The 12,457-nt window shown below is 43.2% G+C and overlaps 1 protein-coding gene across 8 annotated transcripts in view; it reads left to right on the top strand.

The window, feature by feature from the left end:
• The window catches only part of ST3GAL3 (ST3 beta-galactoside alpha-2,3-sialyltransferase 3), a 229,502-nt gene that overhangs the window by 127,217 nt on the left and 89,828 nt on the right, over nucleotides 1-12,457 (top strand). The gene's annotated exons all lie outside the window — the stretch shown is intronic.

Genomic DNA, 12,457 nt, shown 5'->3' with positions numbered 1-12,457 from the left:
TCACTTAAAAATTAGATGAATGCTTAGGAGATAGAATACTATTCTAGAGAAATCCTTGATCTCTAAAACATCAAAAATACAAAATATGAAATCTTAAGAAATTATACATTCACATATGGAGATGAATTATTAGTTATCACTCTTTCTAAGGGCCCATCCAGAGAGCCCCTTTATTGTGGAAACTTCCGCAATAAAAGGGGGCCTGTCCAGACGGCGTTCTAGGCAGTCCATCATCAGCATGGCAAGATATATATGTGTGTGTGCACATGATGCAAGTATTTTTTTTGTATGTAGTGTTGATAGTATCATGCTTCCCTCTGGGACTGCAGTGCAGGAGTGTTTGCGAAAGGGCTTTTCGCACTGGTAGATTAGGTAGTGTAGCTTCAACTGTTCTCACTGAACACTCAGCCCATCTAGATAAAGCATCTAGATAAGGCCTTTGACTTTTGATATTGCTGTTTTTAAACAGTGGAAAGGACAGATCAGCTGAAAGACTCTGCCTTGCTTTGTGTACCTTTTGACTGAACTTTGACTATTTTTCATGCCCTCTCTGCCTATCCTGATTTTCTCAACCGCTGACTTTGGCTTCTGGCCTTCTAATTGCTAATTTACTCCTCTCCTGGTGAATTACGACAGAAGGCCATAATTATAAATGAGAATAAAATTCATGCAAGACACCTACAATATTTAGGAAAACCTGTGTGCTCAGTGTTGCACTGGTATAATAACAAAGGTTTAACAGGTAAGGAGTACATCTACATGAGGAATCTGTGAAGGCAAAGGTTTATTCTTCCACTTTTCACAATAGGAGTTATACAAGCAACTTCAATTTCATGTAATTCACCAGTTGCGTCTCACTTTGCAGAGTGGAGTGGGTGGGTTACATCTAGACACTAGATTCTAGATGAAGCCTAAGCATGATGTGATGTCTTTCCCCAGCCCAGTTCTAATTCACTGCTTCATATAATGTTAATGTGTGAAAAGGTGACTAACAGATAGGTAGTGTTGCTTCATATGGTTCTTATAAAATCTACTTTTCTCTGAAGGAGACCTTATAACATTTTGACTTTATTTCTAAGTCTGTCAGCATTTAAATGACTTTAGATAATAGTAGTAGGGTTTACTTGTTTGATTCATCTTTATGGATATAAGAGCTGGGAATTGTCCTCTCTTCCTGTCCATCTGAATGTCATTCCCTGACCAATATGCACCCTAGGTTTCTGTTATTAATAGTGATATTGATGATAAAATAACAAAACCTGGCAACCTGTAGAACTCTTTTGATGTCTGCAAACAATGTACAGCACTGGCTTTTCTACTTTCACCTGCAATGCTTGGAAAATGTTATCTACTTTGGCTGCCAGGCTGCTCTCACTATTTGTGAAGAGGATGACACAGTCTCATCACTATGTGATTAAACAACCTGTACACACATATATAAGTTAAATGCTTCTTCATTAATTTGTGCTTCTAGTTTACCCCAAAGCATTGAAAATATAAAGCTGTAAATCACCTCATAGTTCACTTATTTCTTTTTCCCCCCAAAATACCTTGAAATTACATCCTGAAATCCATTTTGAAACTTTCAAGGTTTTCTAGTAACTGCTCTTAGAACAGGTCTGCCTTTGTGCCCTAGTAAAATAATGATGGACATGGGCACTTTCCGAGTAACATATTAAGTATATTCAAAGGGGGTTGGGGTCATTTGAACTATGCCTAAAATTCTGCTTCTCATTCAAAAGCAATGCATCTTATCTGTACAATTGTTATACAAAAAGCTATATCTGTCTCAGTTAATTTTCAAAATAATAACATCAGTTAATTTCCAAAGAAATAATAGCTTTGTAAAATGTGAATGTATACATTAGGAAGACCATGAGAACTGCTTATTTTGTTCATTCCTGTCTTGTTTCCACCTGTATTCGGAGAAAGGTTTATTATATTTTATTAATATTGCATAGTAGCAGCTTGCCACCTAGACATGCACACAATGAAGATACCGATGATTGTCACTTGTATTTCTGCTGTAAGCTGGAGTGTGTTCATATGTATGCGTGCAATATACCAAATAGTCTAGAGCTACTCTTCTCCCTGGGCCTGGTGCAGTCTGGCATTTGGCAAAAAGAGCTGGCTCGCACATGAAAGTTTAAACAGAAATAGCTTTTGAGTCAAATGGGGGTCTGAAGGACATTTCTTCTTTGTAGCTATAAATCTCTGAAAAACAAGCTTTGGAACTAACCCAGTTGACATTATCCAAGCAGTTCACATTCTCCCTCCACCCTCTCTCTCACACACGGCAAAATAAACAATATGCTATTTGGAACTAATCAGGACAAATCTCTTTTTCCCTTCTCTCCCCCACATAATTTGAAAACATACATAAAATTGTCGAAGGCTTTCATGGCTGGAATCACTAGGTTCTTGTGGGTTTTTTCGGGCTATAGAGCCATGTTCTAGAGGCATTTCTCCTGACGTTTCGCCTGCATCTATGGCAGGCATCCTCAGAGGTGTGAGGTCTGTTGGAATTAGGACAATGGGTTTATATGTCTGTGGAATGGCTGGGGTGGGGCAAGGAGCTCTTCCCTGCTGCAGTTAGGTGTGAATGTTTAGCTGATCACCTTCATTAGCATTTGAAGGCCTGCCTGAGCCTGGGAAAATCTGTTGCTGGGAGGTGTTAATCTGTGCCTGGTTTTTTCCTCTCTGTTGTTTAGCTGTTATAATTTTAGAGTTTTTTAATACTGGTAGCCAGATTTTGTTCATTTTCATGGTCTCTTCCTTTCTGTTGAAATTGTCCACATGCTTGTGGATTTCAATGGCTTCTCTGTGTAGTCTGACATGGTGGTTGTTGGTGTGGTCCAGCATTTCTGTGTTGCTAGTGTTGCTATTTCTTCTTGTGAATATCTTAAATGTGTTGCATCTAACACCTTTCCAGTGCATCTATGAAGGAGAATCCTCTTTAAATAGATATATGTTTCCATAGCAAAAACAAAAACAAAAAAAAACACAATGTTTGTTTTGTTTTTAGCTTAAAACCTCCATGTGCTTTTTGGTGCTTGGAGCCAGGCATCTGTATGGCAGCTGATTTTTCAGGAGATCTTGTTCCACATAGTTCTGATTATCTGCTCTGCTCAGATAGTGTGACCAAGATCTGAATACTTAAGTCTAACTTATAAGCAAAAGAAACCAATCTTCTATTTGAGACAGCAAATGACCTGCCTAGAAAGAAGCTATGTACCTGGCACCAAATGTCATTGAATTGCTAATAGTGATCATGAGAGTAGGCCAAAAAAGGTTTTCAGACAGAGCAGCTCAAAAACAAATCCAGATTTTTGGTGTGGCGAGATTTATATTAGATTAAAAAAAACTTTAAAAAATATTTAAGGATACTTTTCTCACGTCAAAAAAGTGCCACAGCCCAAACTATGTGATCTCATAGCAGATCTTAAAAGATTTGGCGTTTATCTTCTGCGCTCCAAATGAGTTGTATCCACTGACGTGGAAATAAAAATGCCATTGAGTGAGTATTTGTCAGGCTTTATCTGTTTCTTCAAGGTGTTTTGATGGTAAATCTCTTACACTTGTATCTTCTTTAGTAAGTGTCAGTTTAATCCTGAGTTTGGTAGCGTTTGAAACAGGTAGAGTGGATTGTGTTGCCAAAACAAATACATTTTGGTGTATGTGTGTGTATTTATTTTAGCAACCTGATTTTAGAAGCTACTGTATATACTCGTATGGAAAAAAATGACAACCCCCCCCCCCCCAAAAAAAAACCCCTATACACAACTTAGTGCTAAAATAGGGATGCAATGTGAAGGCAGTGAGAAGAGGTAAAGGTCAGAGGCACTCCTGTCCCATTCTCCTCTTGCCCAAACTAGAGGAAGAAAGCCCAACTAGTGTTCATCAGCACTGTGTGTGTGTGTGGGGGGGGGGGGGAGCCTGGAGGACATGGTACCCTGCCATTTTGGCACTTGAGCTGGAGTGGAGGAACCATGGCCATTTTAAATAATGGCTTACTGCATAACCTTCTCTACAGAAGAACTGCAGTGGTTATTTCTCATAGGGGAAGAGAAGCTTTGTAGTAATCACCTATAAAAATGACCACTACAGTCTCTCTGTCTCAACCATTCTAGGTCCTTTGATGATGATGATAATTTTAGCATTCTAAACTATATTAACACAGTCTAATTAAGAAATGACATTATTAAAATAAGCATCATTGGACAGACTGAATATGTTTCTAAAAATAAATAAATGTGATTCTTTACTGAGTAGAGGTCTTGCCACTTTCCCAAAGACTAGACATACTAAATCTGTTTGAACTGTAGTCTTAAAAAGTTAAATCAGAGACTGCATTTAAGGTATGTTTTTAGTTTTTTTCTCTAGTTTGCTGAGAGAAAACACGATTTGAAAAAGCACCTGTATTTGGGCAACCTGGTAAAAAATAGAATAAAACTCTTATGTTTTGTTTAGTTGTTTCTGCTGCCCTCATGACTGATTGGATAATATGGACTGACACAGGCTCATACTCTTTAAACCTGGACTTATCCAATCCTACCTGATTTTCTCTCTTTGTTTACTTTCTAAGAAAACACCCCTTGTCTCTTTGTATTCGCCATCACCCTATAAGCAAAACCAGTGAGAGGAACAATTGTTGCTCTCTCTCTGGCCTACTTGATCTTTAATTGAAAGATGTGTAGTAACAACAAAAATCTTAAGCATTATAAAGATTAACAGATGTGTTGAGTATAGCTTTTGTGTACTGAAGATAAATCATTGCTCCTGAAAGCTTTCAGGAAAGACAATTCATCCTTCCCTCCTAAAGAAGGGCTAAAAATGATTTTGGAGTGATTCCTACATGTAGTCCGACATATCATTTTGTCTGTCCCCGACCTGTAGGAAAATCTGTTTGATTGCTCACAAATGAAAACATGAATGTGTGAATAGCCTAGGAGGGATAGGTGAAGCATGTACAAGCATAAGTACTACATAAATTTATCTGTACATTTATCTGGATAGATATCAGCAGTGCTCTAACTTGTGCCTGCACTTTGCCTGCCCTCTTTTCCCATGCATATCATGTATAGTTTGTTTCCTTTCCATCTTTTCTGTTCTAAAAGAGACAGTGGATATTTCCTTTATTCATCTCCCTTAAGATCATTAAAGAAGGCTACTGTTGATTGAGATTAACAATAAAAACATGTGGTATTTGTATAGTATCCTCCCTGTCCAGAGCACGTCATATGCAAGATCTTCTTGTAATCCTTGCAACAAACCAGTATGTTGTCTGAGTATCATTGCACCTATGGTAGGTTAAAAGAGATTTTATTTTCCTGGGATGACTTGGTTAATTTATTATAGAAATAGAATTCAAATGTACGACTTACTTTTCTTTGGCACTGCATTACACCAGTTCTCAGGTATCATCTGTTTTGGGTTTGGAAGCAGGCATTTGTTTGTGGTTAGTTTGCAACTTATATTGGGACAGCTTATTGGCAAGTTATTTACTTTTTTGTTTTCAAAATTCATTGGAGATAATTTTACACTAGTACTTGTGCTGTATAGTAATATACAAGGAAATTGCATGTTCCAAAATGTGCACACTTATGGAACATTTCTGTTCTTCATGTGCAGTGGGATAAGCATGTGCAGTCATCATGGCTTCTGAGGTTCATATCATATTTCACAACATAATGGTCACCCATTTCGCCCCTTCAAAACAGGTGCGTGCGACTATAGTGCAGTGAAATATTTTGAGGCAACCGAGACAGACCTTGTAGCCCTCTCCCACTGGTGTGTGGGGGCAAGCAAAGTCTCCAGGGACTCCTTCAAGTGCTGGCAGCTGAGGGGGACCTGTAGACCTTGCTTGCTCATACGTGCTAGCAGGCAAGAGCTACAAGCTTTCCTACATCTCTCCGGCAGGTGTGTAGGTAGGCAAAAGCTCACCTATCCACATGCCTGCCCCTCAGAGCTACAGCAGGTGTGCGGGTGGGAGTGCAACTATTATATGAGGAATGCGTAAATCCCCAAATCGGGACTACAAAGGGGGTGCAACCATCATATGATGAAATATGCTATTTGGCATAGGTCGCATTTAAATGCTATTTCGCACCTCTGTCCAGAGCAGACCTGATATTCTGAAACACAGATTTTCCTTGTACTTTTTTTCTAATTGTTTGACCTAGAAAAGGTATGGTCAATGTTAATAAACTGAAGCAAAGAACATTTTAACAAGTTTTGAATTATTTAAACATATTATATTAGCACATATATAATATGCGCCGCCACTGATCCACTCTGCTGCGCCGATCCGAACTGCTGTGGGAGAGGCGGGCCGCAGCAGCCTTGCTATTGCTGCTACCGCCGCTGCCGCTGCCGCCTGGGGCCGCCGGGCTAGTGTGCTGTCGCGCACGGCGGCTGGGGACGGGGCTGGTCCCGAGTGGCCCGGTCGAAGAGCAGACCTCGCCATCATCGGACGAGAAGGCCCGTCACCGCCACTGCCACTCCCCAGACCGACTCCGTCATAGCGATCGGCCTGAGCCCCACTGCTGCTTGGGCCCCAGAACTGCTGCTGTTACAGTCCTGGAGCTGCTGAGACGAGGAGGAGAGAGTGGAGCCACCACTAGAGAAGGAAACCACCACCGCCGCTGAGGGGAAGAGGAGGACCCCCCCAAGGATTGCTGCTGCTGTGGCCCTTCACCATCTTGATTTATTATTTTATTCTTATATTTTTGTTTTGTTTTGGGTTTGTTTTGTTTTGTTTTTATTCTTATTTTTTACTTTTATTTTATTTTTATTGTTAGTTTATTTTTGGGTTAATTTAGTGTCTTAGTTTAGTGTGGGCTGCTGGGTGTCCATGACTCAGCGTTTGTTGTCCTTTCCAGAGAATTAGTCAGCAAACCACTCTATACTGCCCTCTATGGTTCAACCCATACGGTGCAAGTAACATCATTCAATGCAGTTTAGAATCTGTGCTGGTAACTAGTGTTAAATAACGGTTGTCTTCAATTTCCGGGCTACCATCATCCCGTGAACTGGGGCATCTCCTTCTGAGGTCGGCCAAGAAGAACTGGGGACCCGGCCAATGGGTGCCGGCTTGCTTTCCACGGGCCTAGAGTACTGGGTTCCTATTGTTTGAACTGACTGGCCTGATTGAAGGTTGATTGTGGATTTAGTCCAGAAGGCACTAACTTTGCACTTTAGAACTATCATAGCACTATACCACTTTATATTGAGCACCTTAGATCTCTAATTCTGCCAGAACTCTTGCCAATAGTGAACTGGTCCCAAATCCTAGATCCATGATCAAGTGATTGACTGATTAATTGTGATTAACTGTGATTAACTGTGATCAATTGTGTCGCACTTTAAACAACTGCTCAGAGTTTTGCACAGTCACTTTGGAACTAGTCACAGTCACTTTGGAACTGATCACAAATATTGTGGTCTATCAATTACCCTACTCCTATGTTACCATCAACTCCAATCCTGCTGCTATCGATACTAGTGCACTTTACCATTTCTAATACACTGGGAGGAGCAGGCTGATAGACTGATTAATTGTGATTAACTGTGATTAATTGTGATCAATTGTGTCACACTCTAAACAACTGCTCAGAGTTTTGCACAGTCACTTTGGAACTAGTCACAGTCACTTTGGAACTGATCACAAATATTGTGGTCTATCAATTACCAGATTGGCAACCCTCAAAAATGTTAACAATCCAAGGAATAATCAAATCCGGCCAAAATTTTATAACAGAACATTGGCAATTCCAAAAATTGAGACTACAATTCGGCCTGAAATTAGCAAAAACAGATTGGCAGCTTCAAAATATCCTCCTGACAAGATACAACTGAGGTCCCAGGATGGTGGACCCTCCAGGTTAAAGGTGGTGCTGTTCAATGCCAGGTCGGTAAATGGAAAATCGGCTATTATTCAAGATCTAATCCAAGAAGAACAGGCCGACCTGGCTTGTATAACGGAGACCTGGCTGGACGAAGGGGGAGGGGTTAACCTCTCCCAACTCTGTCCACCAGGCTACTCTGTTCAGCACCAACCAAGGCTTGGAGGGCGGGGAGGAGGAGTCGCAGTGGTCTATAAGGAATTTATCCCTCTGATCAGACGTCCCATCCCACAAACATCTTCGTTTGAATGTGCCGGCTTTAGGATAGGTGACCGGGACAGGATAGGGATTCTGTTAGTGTACCGACCACCCCGCTGCACCACAGTCTCCCTACCTGAGCTAGCGGGAGTGGTCTTGGACATGGCTTTGAACTCCCAAAGGCTTTTAGTCCTGGGAGATTTCAATGTCCATGCCGAGGCCTCTCTCTCAGGAGCGGCTCAGGACTTCATGGCCGCCATGGCAACCATGGGCCTGTCCCAACTAATATCTGGTCCCACTCATAGTGCCGGGCACACTTTGGATTTGGTTTTTGCGCAGGGATGGGATGAGGGTGACGGAGTGGAGGAGCTGACCATCGCTCCATTGCCATGGACCGATCACCATCTGATCAGATTTAGACTAACTGTGCCTTCCAACCTCCGCAGGGGTGGTGGACCCATTAGAATGGTCCGCCCCAGGAGACTTATGGATCCAAATGGTTTTCTGACGGCTCTTGGGGATTTCTCCACCTCCTTGGCTGGCGACTCTGTCGATGCTCTGGTCTCTCGCTGGGACAGTGAGTTGACCAGGGCAATTGACACAATCGCTCCGGAACGTCCCCTCTCGAGTAACCGAGCTAAACCAGCCTCTTGGTTTACCGAGGAGCTGGCAGCGATGAAGCGAAAGAAGAGGAGGCTAGAGTGCGTGTGGCGCCAGAATCCCACCAATCCAGCCCAAACACACCTGAATGCCTTTTTAAGGTCCTACGGTGTGGCAATAGCGGCAGCTCAAAAAACATCTATTACAGCCAATATTGCATCCGCGAAGAATCGTCCGGCTGAGCTTTTCCGAGTTGTCAGGGGCCTGTTAAATCCGCCAAAATGCGAGGCCTCGGATAACTCGGTAGCCCGCTGTGAAGCATTTGCTCGATTCTTTACGGATAAAATTGAGCGGATTCGGTCAGGCTTTGACGTCATGTTAACGGCAGTCTCCGGGGATGTAACGAGAACATCTGCTTGTCCAGTTTTGTTGGATTCGTTTCAATTGGTTCAGCTTGAGGATGTGGACAGGATCCTTGGAGAGGTGCGACCCACCACATGCATCCTAGACCCCTGCCCATCCTGGCTGGTCAAGGAAGCCAGAGGGGGTTTGGCGGAGTGGGTGAAGGTGATGGTTAATGCCTCCTTACAGGAAGGAAAATTTCCAGCGAGCCTAAAACAGGCTGTGATAAAACCGCTGTTGAAGAAACCATCACTGGATCCCACTCAATTCGACAACTATCGGCCAGTTTCCAATCTCCCCTATTTGGGCAAAGTCATGGAACGTGTGGTGGCAACACAACTCCAGGGGTTTCTGGTAGACACTGATTATCTAGACCCGGCACAGTCTGGCTTTAGGCCGGGACATGGAACTGAGACAGCCTTGGTCGCCTTGGTAGATGATCTTCGCAGGGAGCTGGACAGGGGGAGTGTGTCCCTGTTAGTTCTGCTGGACCTCTCAGCGGCCTTCGATACCGTCGATCACGGTATCCTTCTGGGGCGCCTCATGGAGATGGGGCTCGGAGGCACTGCCCTGCGGTGGCTCCGATCCTTCCTTGAGGGACGGACTCAGAAGGTGTTATTGGGTGACACCTGTTCGGCTCCGCAACCGTTGTTGTGTGGAGTCCCACAGGGTTCAATCTTGTCCCCGATGTTATTTAACATCTACATGAAGCCGCTGGGGGAGATCATTCGGAGTTTCGGAATGAGATGTTATCTCTATGCAGATGATGTCCAAATCTGTCACTCCTTTTCACCTGTCACCAAGGAGGCTGTCCAGACCTTGAACCGGTGTTTGGCCGCTGTATCGGACTGGATGAGAGCTAACAAATTGAAATTGAATCCAGACAAGACAGAGGTCCTACTGGTCAGTCGTAAGGCCGAACAGGGTATAGGGTTACAGCCTGTGTTAGACGGGGTTACACTCCCCCTGAAGACGCAGGTTCGCAGCTTGGGAGTGATCCTGGACTCATCGCTGAGCCTGGAACCCCAGGTCTCGGCGGTGGCCGGGAGAGCTTTTGCACAACTAAAACTTGTGCGCCAGCTGCGCCCGTACCTTGGGAAGTCGGACTTGGCCACGGTGGTCCACGCTCTTGTTACATCCCGACTGGATTACTGCAACGCACTCTACGTGGGGCTGCCTTTGAAGACTGCTCGGAAACTCCAACTGGTCCAACGGGAGGCAGCCAGATTGCTCACCGGAGCGACATACAGGGAGCATACCACCCCCCTGTTATGTCAGCTCCACTGGCTGCCGATCCAATTCCGTGCACAATTCAAAGTGCTGGTTTTGACCTATAAAACCCTATACGCTCGTTACGGTCATCTGGAGAGGCCCTGCTCGTGATCCCACCCGCGTCACAGGCGCGTTTGGTGGGGACACGGGACAGGGCCTTTTCTGTGGCGGCCCCCCGACTCTGGAACGCCCTCCCAAAGGATCTCAGACAGGCCCCCACTCTGGCCGTTTTCAGAAGGAATTTAAAAACTTGGCTGTTCCGTTGTGCCTTCCCAGACTAGGAATCCCCACCCCAAGTCCTAGTAGCACTGTAGCATAACTAACTGTCGCTGCACACCACACTTACATGCCTCCTGCCATTTCAGCACTTTTAACCCTTGTACCCCAGTGCGCCGGCCGAACCAGTTTTAATAAGGTCTTGATGTACTGTCATTGTCGTTATTTTTGCTTATTATCTGATTTGCTTAGTTATTGTGGAGTTATGTTATTTTGTTTATTGTTTTGATTTGCTGTTATTGTGATGTTACGTTTTACTGTACTGTGTTTTGAGGCTTCGGCCTGTGTAAGCCGCATCGAGTCCTCCGGGAGATGCTAGCGGGGTACAAATAAAGTTAATAATAATAATAATAATAATAATATACGGTTCCGGCCCAGTGTATCTGACCGAACGGATCTCCCTCTACGTCCCACCTCGGAACCTAAGATCTTCTGGGGAGGCCCTGCTCTCGACCCCGCCTTTATCACAAGTGAGGTTGGCCGGGACGAGGAGCAGGGCCTTCTCGGTGGTGGCCCCCCACCTATGGAACTCCCTCCCCGGGGAAATTAGATCGGCAACGTCCCTTCTTTCATTTAGGAATAAATTGAAAACCTGGATATGGGACCAGGCATTTGGACACCCGGGCAGCTAAAGAAAAACCTAATGACGATATGGACTTGTCGAGATGGAATGGACTTATGAAATTTCGAACGCTGAACTCAGGATTAACCTACTGCTGTGTTATTGTATTAATGTGTATTGATGTTTTTAAAATTTTTAATTTGTAATTGTTTAATTTGTTTATATATGTATGTATATGTGAAAAGGCATCGAATTGTGCCTTCCTCTGTAAGCCGCCCTGAGTCCCCCCCCGGGGGTGAGAAGGGCGGGGTAAAAGTGACGGAAATAAATAAATAAATATGTATTAGCATACATTACCAGAAAAAAGTTGAAAAAAACCACCCATTCATGTACTAATTCCCCCATGCTTTTTCTCTAAGCTTTAGAGAAAAGGAAACATCTGGCCATGAATATTAAAATATATATTTTTATCCACCCCATCAAAAACCTTATCCTTCCCTTTTAATATCATAATCTAATTCCCCCATTTTCTTTAGCTTGCTGACTCTCATGTGGATCCCAACAAAAGTCCTGGAATTAAGAGCTTCAGTATTCAGTTATCAGGGACAGAAGAGGAGTTTCTGTTTGATGTCTGTTATGTGACATAGGAGAAACATCTGGTTGCATAGAAAACCACTAACCCCTCGCAAAATACCCCCTTACTACTTATAAGCTAAACCTTATACAGGGAGTCCCCAAGTTACAAACAAGATAGGTTCTGTAGGTTTGTTCTTAAGTTGAATTTGTTTGTAAGTCAGAACAGATACATTTTTAAAATGTAACTCCAGCCAAAAATATACATTTTCTTAATTGTGGATAGCATAGGGAAGAATGAACATCCTTGTGCGGTTTGTTTTGCTGTCTGTGCCCCTATTCTGAAGATTTCACTCACTTTCTGTCTTTGTGATAATTGGATTAAAAAAATTGTCTTGTTTTGGAAACAAGGACTGGAGCTAAAGCTTCATGAAGACACTTTTTCCCTATGATATTTTCCTTCCTAGGGGTAGATACTCTTATTTCCTGTTGTCTCATCCCCGTTCTTAACTATGAGTCATTTCTAAGCCAGATGTTTGTGACTCAGGGACTGCCTGTAATTCCTCAACCCTGAGGAACTAAGAAAAAGTTCAGGTTTTAGAATTGTGGAATGTTTGTTTAATTATTAACTTAACAAACAACTTAATTCTGTTGAGCCAATTCTGATTTT

Source organism: Anolis sagrei, chromosome 4 (assembly GCF_037176765.1).
Source record: "Anolis sagrei isolate rAnoSag1 chromosome 4, rAnoSag1.mat, whole genome shotgun sequence".
NCBI classification, from domain to species: domain Eukaryota; kingdom Metazoa; phylum Chordata; class Lepidosauria; order Squamata; family Dactyloidae; genus Anolis; species Anolis sagrei.
This window is presented reverse-complemented; position numbering and strand designations above follow the sequence as displayed.